The following is a 20,331-nucleotide window of genomic DNA, read 5'->3' on the forward strand; positions in this document are numbered from 1 at the left end:
CACTTCATAATCAATCATTTTAAATATGCATTACATAGTGCATAAAACTGTAGTGATGAACTATGCAATATTTTCCAATACCTCCACTTACATACCTGCTTTGAAAGGTGTAGGTTCAGTCAGAGTGAACTGGTTCAATTCGTCTAGCTTTAAGCAAACTGATGACAGGTTTGAATTTAGGGCCGTCTGATAGAAAAACAGTCCTCGGAGTCGGGAAGCGTCTGCTTGTATTCTTGGTGCGCCTCAGATGGTGTGTAGACACATACATACTCAAAAGTGTCTGTATTAATTGATCCTAAGGTGATCCAGATAAAAGTTATTTGACAATTGAGAAATCGGCCTCCCAAAGTAAATTTCGAAAACACTTAATTTTTTTTATGATGTAACCACAAATTCACGGTATTCGGATTTTTCCTTTACTTGTGCTATTAGACCTACGTACATGTTAAATTTCATGATTCTAGGTCAACGGGAAGTTCCTCATAGGTTTTCTTGACAGACAAACAGACGGACAGATAGACAAACAAAAAAGTGATCCTATTAGGGTTCCTCTTAAGGTACGGAACTCTAAAAATTAATTTATTTATGTGAATCTTCGCATACGATATACAAATGGTAGTTATGAGCCATCATAGCCGACTGTGTGGTCCGCGGAGCGACAAACGACAGGTGTCGCGTGTAAAGGTCGCGCGAATTAGCGGCGTGTTTGATGTTCGCTACATTATACGTCGACTCCTGCGCAACGACTAAAGACGCTATTTAATACCGTGTCAACACTGTAATGAGCTTCGTGCAGGGATAATAGAATTTGTAATAGATCGATAGATCATGAGCAAAATGTCCATATAAAATTTAAATTATATGCGATAGTAAATCTACTGTATAATAATGAATATGTTCTACGGTTGTTGTCTTGGAGAAATACCTATGTGATCTTTTGGATCTCAAAAGATTTTTTTACGAGTACCTACATCCATGATAGAGGTATGGTTGTTCTCTAAAACTATGACCTATTTACTATACTTACTCCTTTTTGATGTATAATGTTCATAATTCAGACCATATTGTTCCCAAAGGTGTGTGAAGTCTGCCCATCCACATTTGGCCAGCGTGCTATGACTAAACCCTTCTCATACTGAGAGGATACCCGTGCTCAGTAGTGAGCCAGCGATGGGTTGATTCCTATAAGCTTAGTATAACGTATAAATATTTTTGGTTTCAGATTTAAAAGTGTTCTTTATTATACTCACGTTCTGTACTTATATGTGTTCGAGTGCGGAACACTTTTTAATCTATCAGGAAGGATAACAAAGTAACAATATACCTACTACGGTCTCGATTTATTGCACTTGCTCTCGCGCGCACGGCTCACTACACCGGCGCGGTGTCAGTCAACGTCACCGCGTGCTCGTAAATTATGACGTTTTTGTTGCGCCCGCGCACGCAAATCCCGCCGCCAAAGACTTACTCATACCTGGTAGACATGCTACAGCCTTCTAATTGTAAGGCATGCTTTTGGTTTTACTTTTAAGGATCTTCATAATACGTATCTTTTGGCCTTTCATAAGAGTTTTCTTGAATAAGTTCAAACTACGAGTATTTCCGGGATAAAAAGAAGCCTATGTCCGTACCTTCAATGTACCTAAGCTATTTCTGTTCCAAATTTTGTCAAAATCAAAAATGGCTGAGTCTCTAAAAATCCCGTGTGATCTCTTGGTTTTCCGGGATACAAGAAGTCTGTCTTCGGGATACCAGTTAACTCTGTATCAAAATTTTACTAAAATCGCTTAAAAAATAGGTCGTGAATGTTAACACAAGAGACAGTCAGATAAGCTGACAAGCTTTCTCATTTATAATATTAGTCCCTACAAGAGTGAAGAGACCTACGAGTATGTTAAGGACATAGCTCACTTACACGACACCGCTCCCGCATGGTTAAAGAATAAACATCCAAATATGGGTTCAAAGTCATATTCTGTACAATAAACAACTGATATGGAGCCATGCGCGTTGTGGGGGAACGATGACGTGTAAATGAGCCATGACCTTTAGTCTATCTAATTCTCTTACTTGTACCTATTCTGTGCTTTTACCATTTTAACATAGTAAAACCTGTTAGTAGTTCTAATAGAAACATAATCTATGCCTTAAACTGTACGCTTCTCACGGAGACTAGGAAGGGGGAATCCGTGTATTAGCATATTAACGAATGCCCAACAATACGGTCGCCTTGCGTGACCAGACCTTAGGTTTCTTACTGCTTGCTTAGAACACATGAGCGACTACATCCCTGGGGCGCAGTAGTATTAGATTTTTGCTATAATATCAAAAAAAAATTTGGAGACCCCCACTTTTGTGAATGTAACATCCATCAGACCGATTTTTTTCGTATGAAATGTAGCCTATGTAACTCGGACCATAATAACGAATCGATTGACACCTCATTCATCAAAATCGGCTCAGTAGTTAAGGCGCTACGATAGAACACACATAAATACTAATCAAGATACATACATAGCTACATAGACTGCTAAAATCATAACCCATTCTTTTGGTTTTGCCTCAATCGAGTAGACAAACTTTGCGCCGACGCCGACGATGTTCCAAACTTTGAAGTATTGTTCTACCTGTTCTACTCCCTTTACAATCTCTCGCACTGCCAAGGGTCACTGGTAGAGATATCTTATTAGAGATAAGTGGTTCCCTGTCCACTTTTTCTTTCTTTTTCTCTTTATTGGTACAACTATATGGTAATTTTTTTTTTAAGTTTAGAATAATTGACCAGTGCTTCGTCACCACAGAAATCCAAATAACACCAAGAGTCTTTTGTGTGGGAACTCTCCAATTTTATAGAAAAACAATAACTATACCTACGTAAATAAATTAAATTGATTTTAAATGAAAATAGGGCCTTTCTGCAATTGACGGACAGTAAATATGAAAATGGACGGTGTTTAATTGAATTGGTATAGCGATTGAGTTTCATTAATCTATTTTTAATTCGCCCCCGGCAATGTTGCTGATACATTTATTAATTCAATACTGTTTAACTGACAACCTTTGTTACATAATACAGTACAAGCTACTTAATATAATAATTATTTATTTCATAAAAATACTAAGTAGATTATGCCCGCGACTTGGCCTATATTTAAGCTTTTTTTCAATTCCGTGAGAACTCTTTGAGTTCCAGCATAAATATATATTAAAATGTAGCCTATATCCGTCCGTATGTAAGCTATTTGGTACAACATACCTCATAATATTATATTGAAGCAGGCGCTACTTTTCGGAAGTCTATGATATACAAGAATCAAAAGCTTAATTTGCTATAATCCGCTGAAAAAGGCAAACCTGCATGATACAACATGCAGCATGCGACATGCATGTTGTATGAAATGAAATGAAATTTGTTTATTTACTGAATATGAGTTAAGTAGGTACATCGGGTATTCTAAATAATATTCAAAGTAATATTCAAGGTAAGTATTTGTATACCATACAGATTTGCCTTATCGAATTATAGCAAAATAAGGTTTAGTAATATTGTCATATTGTAAGATTTATCAAATATGCTGTATAGAAGGTGGGTGTGATGAACCATGTCAGTCAGTTATATAGGTTTATACCTTATATAGGTTTAACTTAATTACATTTAAGTTAGTATAAATAGCACATAGCTTCTTGAGGGACAGGTGTTCAGTTAATGATCTTTTCCGTTTTAGCGCGCGCCCGTAATAGAATCTGCTATGTTTAGAAACGGTGTTAAACAGTTTAAGTATCTGCTAAGTATTCCCTGATCCCTGAGCCATGATAGGCGTCCGCATTCTACTAGGGAGGTTGTAGGTTCGATCCTGCACACGCACCTATTACTTTTCTGAGCTATGCGCGTTTTTAAGTAAGTACTTAGGTATTTAGGTTAAATATCACTTAGCTTTAACGTTAAGGAAAACATCGTGAGGAAACCTGCCCTGAAACTCCTCCATAATGTTCTCAAAGGCGAGTGAAGTCTTGGCCAGCGTGGTGGACTATGACTGAGCCCCTCTCATTCTGACAGGAGACTCATGCGCGTCGTGAGCCAGCGATGGTATGATGATGGTGATTATAACACTTGTTTTCTTGAGTATAGGTACCTACTTTAATTTCATTTTCTTTTCATTGTCTCCATGGCACCGAACCAATAATAATTTCTGGAATGCCACCACATAAGTAGTCGAAACGAAAGATATGTGAAGGTCCGGTCAACGGTGACCGCATTTGCATGCCGAACTGACGTCGATTGTGCGGCGGCCAATTGTATGCTTAATACGAACACGACTCCTTTACCCCGGCCTCCCCGGCCTCCCCGGCCCGATGGCATGCAAAACTACTCCTTTTTTATCCTGCACCTTTTAGATCATATCGGAGGTAAAAACAAATGCATGCTTCATACAATATTTATTTTATTATTAGATGGGTGCGCGTGCGCATAATATAATCTTTCTTTATGACCATCTGTTGTATGACTTAGCAGTTAGCATAGATTCCTATCATCATCATGGTTAACCCATCGTTGGTACACTACTGGGCACGGGTCTCCTCCCAAAATGAGGAGGGTTTAGCTTTAGGCTGTAGTCTGCCACGCTGAACCAGTGCGGATTGGCAGACTTCACACACGTTTGAGAACATTATGGAGAACTCTCAGCCCTCAGGCATGCAGGTTTCCTCGCGATTCCTTCACCATTAAAGCAAGTAATATTAAATTAGGTACTTACGCACATAACTCCGAAAGTTATGGATGCATGCCCGGGATCGAACCCCTGATCTCCAATTAGGAGGCGGACGTGCTAACCACTAGGCTATCACAGCTTCTAACATAAGGTAATTGCCAAGCGAAGTGCCAAAGACATTGTCAAATGACTTCCGTTTGGTAGATACACATACACACGTTACACCACGTTACACGGTGTTCGACAGGTGCGACCACCTCTTTACACAGATCGTCTCATTACGCATACACACATAATTACACAGGTTTGAATAAATAACTATGTGCACAGTGAAAAATGACCGAAATGTGTTCCTCCTTTATTTCTACAATTAAACGATATGTGCGCCGTTTAACAACTGTGCAGTGTGAATTGGCCCTTGTTGAAATAACTTAACATTTCACCAACGAGATTTAAATTGTAGAGTCGCTTTCTGAAAGTAGAATAAACTTAGATGCGCATTAGGCGCGATGCATTAAAAAATCGATAGAATGTGAGTCGGTCTCGCACACAAAAGGTTCCGTACAAGAAATAACACCAATCCATATCCGTCCGTCCGGATACGGATGGACACATGAACGAACAGCGGAGGCTAGTAATGGGGTCCCATTGGCACCCTTCGGGTGCGAGGCCCTTGAAAACGATATTTTGTGTCAACATTAAAATTTAAATTTTAAGTTAAAATTTTAAGTAAGAAAACGGTTTCTAACAGTAAAAGTAGCTAACAGGCTTGTTTTTCTTGACTAATATAAGTGTCCTTGCTATGTCCCGTCTATAACTTGATATTATGTACAATCTCTGGAATTGTCTCTTGTTAAAATAACTCAACAATAAACAGTTTGCACTTACCACGTACCATAGTAAGGTGTTTAGTGTTTTACACTGAATTAAAGATGTGTTTTGTCGCAAATAAAAGTGTATGTATTAAAACCATAATATGTTGAGTATAGGCTCCTGCCACCAAGTTAGTAGAGAGATTGATAAAATGCTTCTTTTTTTGACTGCAATCAAACCAAATAGTAGGGAATGATGCAGCATTAGAACGCGCTTGATTAGACGGTGGCTACTTACTCTTCTTTTGAATGCACATGCTTCATAGAACTGACATTAAAAAAGAAAAGTCATGTCATCATCATCATCATCATCTCAATCCACTACTGAGCACTGGCTCCTCTCAGAACGAAAAGGTTTGAGCGATATTGTACCATAGTGCCCAAGTGGCAAACTTCACACACCTTTGAGAACATTATGGAGAACTCTGAGGCATGCAGATTTCCTTACGATGTTTTCCTTCGCCGTTAAAGCAAATGATATCTACGTATAGTACGCGACAGGTAACATACCCGCACAGCCCCTGCGCTAACCCGTTGCGAGCGCGGGTGACGTGCGGTTGTGCAGAGCGCCTTCCACCTCATACCCCGATTGCCATCTCAACCTGTCGCAAACTATACTAATTGCTTAAAATGCCCATAACTCTAAAAAGTTAGAACTGCCGTCCCCGGGATCGAACTCCTTCCGAATAGGAGCTATTAACGCTACATAAGCATCCTTATATCCCAGTTTAATCGAAATACGTTCCAGTCACCGGAACTGTCAGCTGTCAAAATCAGCTGACGCGCGGCCGTCAAACCGTTCCAAATCCGAACAGGGAGACTGACAGTGACATGATATGAAACTGTCAGTCGTCGCGCCGCTTTCTGCCGCGGCGTGTGTGACGTGAGTGACAGGTGACAGGTTATTTCGCGAGCACAAAATCGTTTTGTGGATTCGTCGCGCATTTTGTGGCTCATGAAAATATATTTTTTTTGTACCGCGCGCTAGGTAAACGCGTCCCATCTTAGGCCACATCATCACTTACCATCAGGTGTGATTGTGGTCAAGCGCTTGCCTATAATGAATATTTGTATTTGTATTTATTTATTCTTCGTTTCAGACTTATAAAAGCACTTACGAAAGTCACAATACACTGAAAAAATAAGTCTACCAAATATGTAGGATCTAAATAATAATATCAAAATAACAATAGTAACAATAGTAAACCAAATTTCTGATATTACGGGTACACAAGTAGGTACATAATTTTTAGCTTAGCTCGTTGAATAACTTGTGCAGGGCTTCATTTTCCATGCAATGAATAAAAAAAAACTACGTGAATACCCTAGTGACGAGAGACTCTACGTAAATACGTAGTGACTCTACTAAGTCAAGAGTGAACAGGCATCTTCTAGGCAACCGCGCTCCATCTTAGGCTGCATCATCACTCGTCAACAGGTCTAATTTCCAATCTGTAAATTAAAAAAGTGGGACCGTAAAAAGAAGCAAAAGCAAAAAAAGAAAGAAAGAAGAAAGAAAGTAGGTATATGTGGTATATGTATATTATTGTACGTAATTGTTGGTAGGTATATTGAGAATGCTGTGATAAGGCTTCGCGGTGACAGTGGCTGGTGGGGGGAGGGGGGACGTGCGAGCCTTAAGTGAATGAGAACAAAACGAAGGGACAGCGCGTTGATGTAGATTTACGTGCTGCGGGCGTAGGGTGCTCTACTGGGCCGACCTGGGCACACGGGATCCATGGAGATTCCTGAGTTTGTCAATAGTTGATATTTTGCCGTTATTATCACCGTCATCATCCGATAGACATCCATTGCTAGGCATAGGTCTCTTGTAAGGACTTGTACACGCCACGCCACGCATTCCTAATCCAGCGGCTCCTGGCATATCGTTTGTAATGCTCTCTGTCCACCTAGTAGTGGGTCTGGCAACACTTTCCGGTGCGAGGTCCACTATTCTAGCACTTTAGGGCCCCAATGAGTATCAGTTCTTCGAACTATGCACCACGCTTATTGACACTTTAGCTTTGCAATCCTTCCGTTGGTTATTTTGGTTCTTCTACAGATCTCCTTCAAGCAAAACTCTCTTCATCACCCGCTGAATGACTGAGCTTTCTTAAATTCGTTTTGTGTCTACACATCCACTGTTGAATCTCTGTAGGTCCTAGTGGGCGCAACCATTCATAGTCTTCAACCTTCTTCCAACAGAATTATGAAGACTGAAAAGAAAAAGGTATTCAACTGTCCCATTATTGGTACTGATTCTAAGCACAACTTAATTTTAGAGTCACTAATGTAATATGAGAAGTACAGACAGAATTTGCCAGTTTTCAATTAATTTAGAGCTGTCAGACCTCGTGACTTTAGCTGCCAGTCGCCGAGCGTGCACTATTTTTACAGTCTTTAAATGTAAAATTCATGTCCCGTTCTTTTTTAGCAATATTAAAAGGAGGAGGATGCAGATACTGTAAACTTAGTTTAGAGAAAGACAGCAAATCGGGGCCATTGAAGTATTCAAATAATGAGATAAAGAAAACATAAAAAGAGATTTCTGCTCCACACATCTCACTGTGCCATTATTGGAGACAGGATCGCGAGCTGTAGATAGCGCGGCAGACAGTTTTTGCTGGGCCTTTTTTGTTTCTGTTGTCCCTTTGTGTCCACATACGCTAATACTAAGGGACTACCGATCGGTGTAGGCTCTATGTCCTTAAGAAATTCCTTATACACGCTTTTAGAGGATTCAATTTGCGAGGAATATTCAAGTATTGCGCTTTTTCAATTAATTTCTTTGTAACTACTTTGTTAGTTACTCTCCTTTTTGAGAGTCGCGCCCTCTCCCATCATCACATAAGGGTAGGGTTTTCTTGAGGTAACTAAATGCTTTTAGAGGGTTTAATTTGCGCGTGAACTACACTTTTGAACCCTTATTTTACCCCCATGGGGGGTGTCATTTTTAAAAACACTTTATTAGCGGATGTCCACGTCATAGTAGATATCTGCTTGCCAAACTGCGTAGATAGATCAGTCTGTCGGTCAGTCACCTTTTTCTTTTATATATCAATACTTACTTACTTTTCTTTCAAATCTTCCTATATTTGACCCTAGGGTAGCCCGTCTCATAAACAAATAGAGGTGTTTTGCGCGCCTTTCAGTTAAGCAAGAATTATCATTGATAAAAATACGCTAAGAAATTTAGTAGGCAGTATAGAAAATACAGAACATTATAAAACCTGCATTATTGAAACTCTGTCCTGCATAAGCCTGCATAATTGAATTTAGTTACGAAATGTCAACTCAAACAAATTGTGAAACAAATACTTACCAAGGTAAAAGTTCTCCATTGTATTTTCGTTATGCTAAACAAAAATGTTTATTAAATTAATTCCCAAGTCACCACCTCTTTATAAAGTTTAAATTTCGAGATAAGATATAGAAATGTTTTTACATTTGTGCAAATTACGTGAACACACAACAGGGTAGAGTAGGGAATTGTAAAACAAAATGGCGGCTAATTATTTCGCTTCACATATCCAGACACTAAGTTGACACGCCACGTCGCGATACGGTCGCCACCTGCTCATTATGGAATTTCGATGCGCACACGCACGACTTTAAGACCTTAGGCTTAGATTGCACTAAGTCCGGTTGCACTCCGGTCCGGCCCAAACTTTTGGATACTAGGCACTGACTAGAAACTTGCGGTTTACTACACATTTGTTCTACAACTAAGAAATCTTTAGTATGGGTAACTAAAAAACGTTTAAAAAGGGCATTAAGGGCTTCCGAGACGGTTAAGCACGTAGACTTTTGCTTGAGCCAAGCATGTTGAACGCTTACAATGTTTGATTGATAAGCATTCACGTGCTTGACATTGACATTCGGACAGTGTTCGAGAAATGAGAAAAGTGCCGTTTGCTCAAGCTGCTTGACGGGCGCATCAAGCTGATTTAGCAAGCAAAACAAAACTACGTGCTTGACATCAAGCCGTTTGACCGACTCGGAAGCGGTTAGCTTGTATGTAACTGGACCGGAGTGCAACCGGACACCGTGCAATCCAAGCCTTAAATGTAGGTTTTAAACGCATTTCGTTGCTATCTGTCATCGGGTGCGGACGTGTCCGCGGCCTCGATTAAATCTCACTGCGGTGGTCATTATAATAAACCCTCGTAATAGCTACCGATAGAGGCCGAAACTGTCTGTTTATTTTTAGAAAATATTGTTTATTGCCCACTGAATCCGATTAAACATTTGCTTGCTTCCCCGAACAAAAACACCTGCATTATACGTTTCATTTGGTGCATAAATAGTTATTCATTTTAGTCATTGAAATGGACAGGGATCACAATTTTATTATATTGTGCTAAACTTCCGTACTTATCTAGATGCGTTTCTATCACTACCCAATATGATTATCATTGATACGAATATTGTGTTTGTTTGTTGGTTTATTCGTAATGAATCTACAACCGTCTTTCAATCATGTTGTAACAGAGCAAAGAACTGGATGTGACAAAGGCTACTTTTATCCTGGAAAAGCAGAGTTTCCATGGTGACGAAGTTGCAGGACTCAGCTACTAGCTATAGTACGCGACAAATCGAGATGACAATCGGGACGCCCGCACACCCGTACGTTAATGTTAGTCAGAGCAATAAGGAAAATACTATCGCATACCTACGTATAAAATTTCTCGGTATAGTTTGAATCATACAACATGCATACAACATTAAAAATCTTCAGTTATTCGGAAACGGTAAAGACTGCTCATTTTGTTCCTCGTGGAAAAAACAGTTATTTGTGTTACAAGGGGCCAAAGTGATATTTTGTTCCCAGGGGGCGTTATTTTGAATTCAGAGCGAAGCGAAGGATTCTAAAATAGAATCCTGAGCGTAGCAAGGATATCAATTATCAATATACTCCGCCCAAAAACCAAAATATTTTAGCCCCGAATGTCTTAGGTTTTATCATGTAATATGTAGGTTGCTTGCGCGTTGAATTTGAACAAAAGGCGATACAAAATTATTTAGGTTAGATTAAGAAATATCTGTAAGACAATAGCTTATAAGATTTTATTATAATTAATGTTAGTCCGTAAGAGGAGTCGATCATAAGCTTTCACCAATTAAAGACGTCTACAACAACGTCCTACCATCATTTAAATACCACCAAACAGTTTAATATTTCATGGCGACCCTGCCAGTCGGTGCGTGCCTAAACTAAGCGCGCGCACCGGCTGGGCACCGATGAAGATTGTAAAGACAAAAAGGAAAAAGTACATCAAAAAAGAAAATAATCAAGAAAAAAAAACAAGAAGATTCAAGAAGGAAAAATGTAACCGAAGCATAACCACATTAATTCCAAAAGAATCAAAATCAAATTTAAAAATCAAGAAGCACAAATCAAGAAAAATTCAAGAAAGAAACACAACAGTAAAATCAACCCCAAATCTACAAAAGATTTGTAAAGCTTTATTCATCGGCCCAGCATCATCGTGCGTCCAGGGTTATCCCGGCCACAACTAGGAGGTGTCCAGGGTATTCCCGGCCCAGTTCGAGGAGTCCAGGGGTTTCCCGGCCCACTAAGAAGCAAGAAGAGGCGCAGACTCCAGACCTTCGGACCTGATGTCAAAAATCACTCCTGTCGAAGACGGACCACGGCGACAGCGACTTCATAGCGGTCACGAAATTAAATAATAAATGCATCGCTAACAGCTGTTAAAGTAAGTGCAATGTATTTCTCGTAATGGGCATTAGGTATAGGTAGAATAAATATTTAGTAGGCACTGCATTTTTTTTCTTGTTTAGAAAATAATTTAATTTTATACGCAATAATATAGGAAAGTAATAAATTTTTTAAGATAAGTAATGCTTGCTCCACTATCTATCAATAAGTTTAACTTATGTGTAAGATTTTTTAGTATAGTGCGTACGTTAGAATACTTTAATAAATAATGAATATTTTGCAAATATTCAGATTTAAAACCAGAGTTACATAATAATTCACTGAATTATTACGGTGACATCGCGCGGTTAACGACACACGCGTACCCAAACATCATTGCATTGTTTTATGAGACAAAGGTTTTGCTTGAGATGCAATTTGTACATAGGTATAAGGAAATTAATATGAAATTAGAAGAATTTTGTTTTCTATCCTAATGAAGCACAGATGTTTTGTGTATTTCCGTGCTAGTTTTGACGATTAGAGATTTACTCGACTTTGACAAATTAGGACTCTGCAAACCCAAGGCTTGATCACCCTTCGGCTGTAGAAGTGCTACGTATAATTGATATTTTGAATAATGTTCAAATAGTTACTTCGGATTGAGACATATTGACGTAGGAAGGTGATTGTTATTTATTTATTAATTTTATACGCGATATTTTGCGCATATTTTGTACCTCCTCATTCAACTATATATTTGTCTAGACTCTTGATCATTATCTACCGCGCTGGTGTTAGTGAAAGACCTAGAATCTTTATGAAAAGTTGAATGTTATTGAATGAAATAAGTTGATGATGAAGATTATAAGTATTATGAATAATGCTTGAAAGCATGTTATGTTAAATATTAATTAGGAGAGTACGCGCCGCGATTGTTTATATGTTTATTTATTTATATTATGTGAAGAAGTAACTTGAACGGAATATGAAGACTAGGAGAGATTTATTGTGACTGTACAGGTAATATAAATTCCTGAGATGTTAAAGATTAATTTTAAGGTTCACAGAATAGGAACCCGAAGATGCTACGACTACTGTATACCTATGATGATGACTTGATAAGTCAAAGAATATTTTGAGATAATTAAGTCGATAACTGAAATCGATATCTTAGACATACTAGGTACGACGATGATGATATATTGAGATTTTTTTTTGAGAATTTAAGATTATTTTACTAGGATTTTTCAGAACTTCACGTTCATGAATCCTTGACATGACGTACCTACATAACGATTTTTCTGTTTATAAGATAGATTGAAAGTATGCCCATACGAAATAAGGAATAAGATAAATTGCATTTTAGCCATCGATGTACTTGAACATCAGAAATTGCGGTTAAAAAAAAAATATATTTTTCTTCGTGTTAATTTTAATTTTTGATTAGAATTAGATTTTATTTTTGTAATTGTATCAGCTTTTCTTCTCATTCGGAGTAGCACCTAACATTTTTTTTTTTTTCATTAAGAAGAGGGGTAAATGGGATACATTTTCAGGGGAGATGTAATATGTAGGTTGCTTGCGCGTTGAATTTGAACAAAAGGCGATACAAAATTATTTAGGTTAGATTAAGAAATATCTGTAAGACAATAGCTTATAAGATTTTATTATAATTAATGTTAGTCCGTAAGAGGAGTCGATCATAAGCTTTCACCAATTAAAGACGTCTACAACAACGTCCTACCATCATTTAAATACCACCAAACAGTTTAATATTTCAATCACTACCTATGAGAAAAAAACAAAAAACAAATAGGTACTAAACCGCGAACGTGGACCAAGCAGAAGAGAGAAAGCTCATAGTCTCATAATATGGCAAGTGTAAATTAAAAATTTATAACACCCCCGATAAATGAAGGTTACAGTAACTAGAAAGGAGCTGATAACTTTCAAACGGCTGAACCGATTTTCTTCAATTATAGCTAAGAACATTCTCGATCAAGCCACCTTTCAAACAAAAAAAAAATCGGTTAATTAGGTTAGGAGCTACGATGCCACAGACAGATGCACAGATACACACGTCAAACTTATAACACCCCTCTTTTTGGGTCGGGGGTTAAAAATAGAATTTTGGTCGCGCTATCCCCTAAGGCCTAATACCGATTTTCGTATTTCGAATAGGTATGATGAAAACATAAAATACCGTCAGTTAAGTGTGATAAAATACTCGATGTCAACAAGCCTGCCAAGAGGAAGAGCTGTCATTTTGACAAGTATATCAGCTTGACAGGAGTATATCAGGATGAGTGCTTGAGTGAGTGACGGCTGATTGAATGCTGTCGATACTCAGTGTCGATAAGATGAACGAAGGACGCGATAACTCGGATGTTTATCTGACATGTCGGTGAAATTGAAGGAAAGGTCATCTGCAATGCTGAAAATAGATATATTATGCAGTATTTTAGGTTCCGTACCAGTGGCCTGCACAAGTTTTGAGACAGGGTAAAGCATTTATTAGGTACCTAGGTAGTGTTTGAGTTAGTTCTCCTAAAGTAAGCAGTGCTTTTACGCCTCTATGACCTGCACGCCACTGTTCCGTACCAAAGGGTGCCAACGGGACCCTATTACGTTTCTTAGCAGGCAGTGTCGTGTTTTTTTTTTAAATTACGACCTGTTATACCTATTAGTTTGGATATTAGTATGAATTATAAATTCTCAAATTGCCGTAACAGGGAATCGAACGCGAGACCTCCAACTTATAACATCCGCTCATCGCTACGCCAGGCATGTCAGTAATCGTGTTTTTACCTTTTAATCAAACAAAGAATATCGTATGATAGGGCCGCCAGCCGAAATGAGCGAAACAAAGTACCTAAGAACCTACTGTGGCAATTCATTAAAACTTTTGCCGGTGATGACCCGCTCTCCCTATTTATCGGGGATAGTGGAAAGTCCCAGCAACTGGCAACACTAACGGGGCGACAACGAGCCAAGTTAGATTGCAACAGATAACGCGACGCCTCGCGGACGAAGATTGGAGAAATTTTATGCCTACCAGGGACCAGGCTGTTGATGTTGGGAATTTTTCTGATTCATTAAAATGTTGAGCAAGCCTAATAGTAGCAGCTCTGCGTCTAATACCGGCGACTTCGTCCGCGTGGACTCGACAAATTTCAAGACTCTATTTACCCCCTTAGGGGTTGAATTTTTATAAATCTTTTCTCAGCGGATGTCTACGTCATATCTTCGGCATCGGCATGCCTTTCAACCCGATTCGTCCAGTAGTTTGAATCTACATGGCAAACAGTCCGTGCAGTAGTTTGAGCTGTGTGTTGATGTGATGATAGATCAGTTATTTTTTAATATTTTTTAATTTACATGGTGGCAAAGGAATTTTTATTATTTGTTGTTATAGTGGCAATAGAAATACGCACTGTGAAAATTTCAACTCTATTACGGTTCTTGAGATAGGTACCGCCCGCTAACAGACAGACACCCAGACGATCGGACAGACGGATGAACAGACGGACGGACCCACAGCGGAGGCTTAGTGTTAGAGTCCCGTTGCCAGCCTTCTGGAACGGAACCCTTAAATTAGGGTTCACAAGTTTTCTCGGAAAAAACATGTTAAAATGTAAAACTGTGACAATTTGTAACTCGTAACGCCATCTATTTTCGTGACAGCAAAACATCGTTTAATAACAATGTTGTTTCTACCTTATTAACTTAAAAAACATAATTATTATTGTAATTTATTGCCTAATAGAAATAAAACATCAAGATAGGTAATTTTTATGTGTTTTTCTGAGAATTAAGAATCCCATATACGTATTATAAATGGTTTCCTGGGCGATCCGACACCTGGTCAGTTTTAACGGATAACATGTTAGTTTATTATTAATCTATTCCATCTCAGGTAAACTTAAGTTTAATATTTTAAATAAATGTAATTTATTTGTACTGCACACAGCGCTATTGCTTAGGTATAACTTTTGTCAAGAATAAGTTGGTTAGATAAATAGGTTTTTGAAAATAGCTGATTCGCCCGGATTCGCTTAGGTGTAATTTGATATACTTACCTATATACATATACATAATTTGTCTATCTAGATTCTAGAATAATGTACCTTTTAAATGGTGAAAGAATTTTTGAAGCCGGATGAGTAGGTTTGGTAGGTACCTAGGTTCAGAGATTATTAATTTCTTTTTCTTTTGTTTTAAAAACGTTACCCTTTTATAAATTAGCAAATAAGTGGGTATAGAAAAAAAAATATTTGAAAAAAATCTATATACAAATAAAATTCATAACTCCACAGTACGTAGCTACTGAATTTTTCCAACTTATAAATACAAAAGTAATATTTACGAATCAGAATAATAAAATTAAAAATAGTTGTACTAACTTTCTTTAAAACAGACACTTTCAAAATAACTTTAACATTTTTGTTTTTTTAGTTTCTCTAAATTAATATTTACATTTACTCTCCAAAGAAAAGGGTATGGACTTAATCTAACGTTTTAATAAAAATTTACTTTTGAATAATAAGCAAACATAATAAAAAAGTAATGGTGAGTAAATATGAGCAAAATAAGTTTACATTTTACTGTCCTTTTGCTACAGGTGGCGCCATCTCTGATCACATCGAAAAGTTAAGTTAAAAGTTAAGTTTGAGAAAGTTAATTACCTAGCTCATAAATATTAATTTGCTTTTTACTGCAGTTACTTACAAAGTAAGTGTAGGAAATAAAAGTACAGAATATAATCTAAGATCTACAATCCTAGGAATAATAATAACAAGTAGTTTCATTATTACAAAAATGATCGTCGATCAGTCATCTTGCTTATTTTTAATTTTTATACAAAGATATTAGGAAAATAAGATTTAATTTAATATTACAACCTACTTACTTACATTAAAATCTACTTAAGTACCTAAATCAGAATAAAAAATATTTTCAACGGTAATTTCCATTCTTTTTTAAATAAACCCTAAATAATTGACTGGGTAGATAGTTATGTAGATAGATAGATACCTACGTTATAGGTGGCTACTTTACCTGGTAGCATGCTCATATACAAGCAAAATAATGCAAACTGATCTTGAATATCCGATGGTCTGCTTATGGGTTTTTTATTTGTCATGTTTAATTAAGCGAATCGTGGTCCGATGGCCATTGTCCGACTTACCTGCTCAACGATTTAAATCTCTTCCCGCCGACCGGTTACAGGGGCTTGTCATCTGCCTTTTTGCTCCCATTAATTTATTTATCCCTCAATACATATACCACAACACTGGGATCCAGCCACCATAACATACCTTATTTTTATGCAATGTTTAATGTACTCATTGTCGATTCAACATCCACAAAACTTCACAATTATTTATCTAAACTAATTTAAGTATTCTAATTAAATTATTTTTATCTGATTTTGCACGAAAAATCCTTGTTTTTTAATAATAACGTTACCTTTTTTTTTGTAAGCATTCTTTCTCACAGCTAAAAAATAAAATGTCCATATAAACGCGTTTGAAAATAGGTTCGCAGTTCGCACTGAGTGCGATGTTCGCATTTGATTTTCGCGCCACACGTTCAAAACATCGGGCGCATTCCACGCGTTTGCTGTCAATGTACGTCAAGCAAGGGGCGGGCCAAGGGTCGGGCTTCGAGCAACTTCGGCTGGCTTCGGAACGCAGTCTGTCTCACGGACGCAAGGTGAGCTGAGTCACAATCGGGTATCCAACTTCACTCCATAGTCAATTTGTGTTTTTATCAAAATATTGCATCAATCCAAGCCTGGTAAGCGAAATACTGATATTTCATAAAATGCTTTACTTGTATTTCAACCTAGATTAAATAATATGAAATTATTTATTAATTGTTAACATAACAATGTGTCTTAGATTACTTTAACCAGTCTGTACTCATACAATTATGATCCAGAAAAAGGCTCATTTTATATGAATAGTGTTACTATTATTGAAAAACTTATTGGGATTAGGTTTGTTTTTGCACTTAAATTACTTGAGACGGCATTTTATAGTTTTGTTCTAAATCTTATAGATAACCTCGAAATGTTCTTGCGTCAAAGTTCTCATGTGGCTAAACACAGATGGCGCTCATTGTCAATAGACGCGGAACTTACAAAAGTATAAAGTGAACGTGAATTATTTAATTAATTATGCTAAGGTAAATGGTTATAATAAAACGTAATACTTACCTACTATAAAATATTTTTTGGTGTAGGTATAGTTTAATAGCAAAACATTTTATAACTTTTTTTAGTAAATATGATTTGCCCGCCAAAAAAATAATAAGTAATAATTAATTATTGATGTTCGGTTTTACTGCTCTTGAATAAAAGTAACATAAAAGATGTTGCAGAAATGCACGTTTCAAGCGGCATCATAGAGACCTTTTTGTCGCGAACTACAATAAAATATTGCAATTTTATTATTTCTTGTACCCATATTATTAGTATGAAAATATCATAAACTAACGCCTACTTCAGTCTTTTATTATTGTTAAATAGTGATCTGTAAATTATTTTATCTCAAATGAGAGGACGCCTTTTTGATATAAAATTTTGCTATAATTTGAGTGTATTACGGTATTACTACCAAATAGATACCATTGGACCATCCTATACAGTGCATAATTCTGATTTTCCCTAACGGTTATTATTAGGTATACCTACCTAGTATTATTAATACTTGTTACCATCTCAAAGAGTTTTTCAAAATCTCTTTAAATCTAAGATTTATGTTCAGCATCCACCAAGCATTATTCTCAGTATCAAGTATTCATATCATACAAAAAATCGGCCAAGTGCGACTCAGACTCGCGCACCGAGGGTTCCGTTCTCGGGTATTTTTTCGACATTTTGCACGATAAATCAAAAACTATTACGCATAAAAATAAACAAAAACCTTTTTTAGAATCTACAGGTAAAGTCTTTTCATATGATGGCCCTCGTGATATAATTAGCTTACTTTGAAAATTTAAAAACATTTTTAATTTTTTTTGAAAATACATATGTATTTACATATTAATCCGGGCCCTATTTCATAGATATAGGCTGATCGATTCTGACGACGTTCTCTAAACTAAATTTAGTGCCTGGATAAATTTCTTTTAATTTTGGTAAAAAAAGACAGAAATAGAATTTTTAATTAACAACTTTAAATGGTGCTATAAAAAAAACCTATGCTCTACACTTGCTCTACACTGGTAAAAAAATAACACGAATACTCTAAAATTAAGTTGCCATCTGAAACAGTACCATTTACGCGGGGTTTATGCACATTTTGACAGGTACGACGTACTTCAAAAATCGCGGTCCGTTACCTAGGTTGCGGAACCCTAAAAATACGGTTAATTGTCATTCATATTATTTCGCACGGCCTGAGAGCCGTGCGGTTGTTTTCGTCGGGCGACTATTATGAAACTACTCGTAAATCTGTCGGCCGAGACGTGCGTAATCTGCCCTTTATGACGAGTGATGCATTACTTCTATTGTTTGAGAGTCGTAAATTTTGTTTTTTTTTATCTTTCTGTTGCATAATTCTCTCCATTCTTCCAAAAGTTCGTGGGGCTCCTTTCTTTAAATCAATAACTAGTACCTACGGTTAGAAATATTAAAAGCAAGCGTTGTGGTGGTTCTCACTTTTGCTTTTTTTCGTGCCTCATACGGGGTGCTATTAAAACACTAGCAAAAACGAAGACAAGTGGTAGTACTGATGATCGCTCATAAAATACCACAAAAAATACGAGATAAAAATCTTGAATTTTTAAATTTCGCAATCTACTGCAAATAAAACATCTGACTGACGCTAGAAATCAATGAACCTTGCGTAGGTAGGTGCTGCGGGGGTATTGATCCCGAGTTTTAAACGGGTATTTAATGGGTATATTACGGGTTTGAAGATTACTAAATCACTAAAACTACAAGTGTAAGGTAAATGGTTATTGGTATTGTATTGTGTTTAGTCATTTTAATAAAAGCGCTAAGTTTTCGCTAACGTTCTAATTACTATTATTATACTATATTAATATGCAGAAATTCCATTAAAAAAGTTTCTCCTTACAATGTATAAAAATAATATGTACTTAAACAGTTTTTTGTACAGTAAATTATAAATGTAGGTAACTGATAATAAAGATAATTAATTGTTGCTAATGTTTAATAAATAGGTAACTACTTAGTCCTTATAATTTGCGTGACCATATTTATAGTTAAATTAAATAAAACGCTAATCTACCCGTTTTTATATAAAAAATAATAAAACTAAAACTCAAATGATTTAGTACATTTGTAGATAAAATAATTACCTAAGTATCTGCGTTTTGCAATGAAATTATTCACTACTAGATGATGCCCGCGACGCGACTTCGCTCACGTGCTAGGAATTTTTTGATTTTCTGGGATACAAAGGAGCCTATGTTCGTGTATCCAGGGTGAAAGTTATCTCTACCCAATTTCCTCAAAATTGGTTAAACAGATGGGCTGTGAAAAGTAACAGGTGGAAAACACACAAACACACTAAACAACCATTTTTGAAATAGACAGACGGCATCAAACGAGTTGCGGGGAGCCGCTGGATTCAGGATTCAGTATGATGATGGCATTTGGAAGTATCTACAAGAGACTTACGAGTTTTTACAGCTAGGGGATCTATCGTTTGATAATGATGATGATGGTGAAAATATGTTATAAAGTACGGAATATGGACAGACGAACACACTTTCGCAATTATAATTATTATAAGTATAGATTAAGTATAATAAAACTTTAAAGATATTATAGATATTGCGGTTACGGTGGATGCAAATATGCGCAACTTTTCTACTTTATTTTATTGCAAGTTAATATTCAAATGTTTTTAAACAAAAACCCGTTTGATTTATCGCGGTTATCGATGGCCAGCACATATTAATACTTACAGCACAGTTAGTAAGTACCTAATTGAATAGGTAGGTATAGTTTTATTGATTGTGGATTCACACGCGTTGAATCGCTCGTACCCATTACATTCGCACGTTATCGAAATCGCTCATCCGTCGCGTTTCTAATCAATGTTTTTCATTT

General features: G+C 36.9%; 1 protein-coding gene and 1 long non-coding RNA gene across 2 annotated transcripts in view; one reads left to right on the plus strand and one right to left on the minus strand.

Annotated features, from left to right (window-relative positions):
* Positions 1 to 990: 990 nt before the first annotated feature.
* On the minus strand, positions 991 to 8,087 carry LOC123880776. The gene is made up of 3 exons (XR_006799338.1): positions 7,977 to 8,087; positions 4,030 to 4,034; positions 991 to 1,003 (listed from the first exon to the last, which is right to left on the minus strand). It is a non-coding gene; the product is annotated as an uncharacterized LOC123880776 (long non-coding RNA).
* An 8,867-nt stretch (positions 8,088 to 16,954) lies between these two features.
* Positions 16,955 to 20,331, plus strand: part of LOC123880769 (zinc finger protein Xfin) — a 46,211-nt gene continuing 42,834 nt past the window's right edge. Inside the window, exon 1 of the mRNA XM_045929066.1 lies at positions 16,955 to 17,042. The gene's annotated coding sequence lies outside the window, so the exon portion shown is untranslated. The remainder of the gene's footprint in view (positions 17,043 to 20,331) is intronic.

The sequence above is a fragment of the Maniola jurtina genome, chromosome 3 (assembly GCF_905333055.1).
Source record: "Maniola jurtina chromosome 3, ilManJurt1.1, whole genome shotgun sequence".
NCBI classification, from domain to species: Eukaryota; Metazoa; Arthropoda; class Insecta; order Lepidoptera; family Nymphalidae; genus Maniola; species Maniola jurtina.